The following is a 2296-nucleotide window of genomic DNA, read 5'->3' as shown; positions in this document are numbered from 1 at the left end:
TATCACATCTAGAGACCCTTGATGTCTTCTCATTGATAATGTTAATTTTGATCACTTGGCCAACACATTGCCAGATTTCTGTATTGTATAGTTACTTTTTCTTTTTTCATTTTAACTAATAACTATATGTTGGCATACAGTGGAAGGCTATGCAAACATCTTACTCCTCAACAAAATTTCCTCTGAGATTTAGCATCCATTGATAATTTTTGCCTGAGCCTGTCTTAATTGTGATAGTTGCAAAATAATAACTTTCTTCACTTTAGCACCTCACTCCATATTTGGCATTCTGTTGTAAGCAAGAACCCTCCTTTCGTCTATCTGATCTATCACATCTGTCTTCTCTAGGCAGTTTTGGTAGTCTGTGTGATTCTTGAAATTTTTCCATTTCGTCTAATTTATTTCTGTACAATTCTTCATACTATCCCCCTTATAATCATTTTTATTTCTTTAAAGTCAATAGTAATATCCCCTTTTAATTTTGATTTTGGTCCTTTGAGTCTTCTCCATTTTTCACTTTATCAGTCTAGCTAAACATTTGTCAGTTTTGCTGATCTTTTCAAATAACCAACCTTTAAATTTGTTTTTCTCTTATTTTTGTATTCTCTCTTTCATTTCTTTCCACTTTTATCTTTATTATTTTCTCCTTCTTGCTTTCTTTGAGCTTAGTTTATTCTTCTTTTTATAGTTTCTTAATGAACTTTGGTTTTTTTATAGTTTATTTTCTTTCTTTCTTTTTTTATTTTTATTTTATTTTATTTATGTATTTATTTGAGACAGGATCTCACTCTCACTGTGTCACTCAGGCTGGAGTACAGTGGCACAATCACAGCTCACTGCAGCCTTGATCTCCTAGGTTCAAGCAATCCTCCTACCTCAGGCACCCAAGTAGCTGGGACTACAGGTATGAGTCTCCCAACCCGGCTAATTTTTTAAAATTTTTTGTAGAAACAAAGTCTGTGTTGCTGGTCTTGAACTCCTGAGCTCAAGTGATTCTCTTGCCTCAGTCTCTCAAAGTGTTAGGGTTACAGGAATGAGCCACTAATCCCAGCCTATAGTTTCTTAAGGTAGAAGGTTAGATTATTGATTTGAGATCTTTCTTTTTTAATTTAGACATTTACAGCTATAAAAGTTTCTCTAAGCATTGATGTCCTGCATCTCATAAGTTTTTGATATGTAATATTTTTAGTTTTATTCATCTCAAAGTATTTTGTAATTTCCCCTATGATTTATTCTTTGACCTATTAGTTTTAGAAGTATGTAGTTTGATTTGCACCTAATGGTGAATTTTCCAAATATCCTTCCGTGATTGATCTATAATTTCACTCCATTAAAAACATACTTTTGACATTTCTGTAATTTTAGTCATATCATATTTGTTGAGACTTGTTTTAGGGGCTAACATATAGTCTATACTGGAGAATGTTCCATGTGCATTTAAGAACAACAAACGCATATTCTGCTGTTGTTGGGTAAAGTGTTCTATAGACTTTGGTTAAGTTTAGTTGGTTTACAATGTTGTTTAAGTCTTCTACTTCCTTGTTGATTTTATGTCTAGTTGTTCAATCCATTATTGAAAAGGGATATTGAACTCTCCAGTGATTATTATTGAATTGTCTATTTATCCCTTCAATTCAGTAAGTTTTTGCTTTATGTATTTTGGGGCTTTGTGCATATACGTTAATAATTGTTACATCTTCTTGATGCATTAACTCTTTTATTATTACAAAATGTCCGTCTTTGTCTTTACAACAGTTTTTGTCTTAAATCACATTTTGACTGATCTTAGTTTCTAAACCCAGCTCTCTTTTGGTACTGCTTCCATAATATAATATATCTTTTTCCACCTTTTACTTTCAACCTGTAGGTATATTTGAATCAAACTGTGTCCTTTGTACACAGCATATAGTGGGCCCATTTTTTTTAAATCCAGTCTTATAACCTCGGCCTTTTATTTATAATGTTTAATCCATTTATATTTAATGTAATTTCTGATAAGGTAGGATTTATGTTTGCCATTTTCCTATTAGTTTCCTATGGGTTTTATTTTTTGTGTGTTCTTCTCTTTCTTTATTAGTGCCCTCTTTTGTATTAAATATATCTTTTCTACTGTACACTTAAGTTCCCTTGTCATTTTTTTTTTTTTTTTTTTTTTTTTTTATTGTTTTGATGTTACTTTCTTGATAGTTGCTGTGGAGATTACAATGATCTTAACTGCAATAATATAACACTTTGTTCTCACACAGTTTTTTCTCTTGCCCCCATTTTTTGCTATTATTGTCATACAAATTATATC

Source organism: Mandrillus leucophaeus, unplaced genomic scaffold, assembly GCF_000951045.1.
Source record: "Mandrillus leucophaeus isolate KB7577 unplaced genomic scaffold, Mleu.le_1.0 Scaffold1195, whole genome shotgun sequence".
Lineage (NCBI taxonomy): Eukaryota > Metazoa > Chordata > Mammalia > Primates > Cercopithecidae > Mandrillus > Mandrillus leucophaeus.
Note: the sequence above shows the minus strand (reverse complement) of the source record.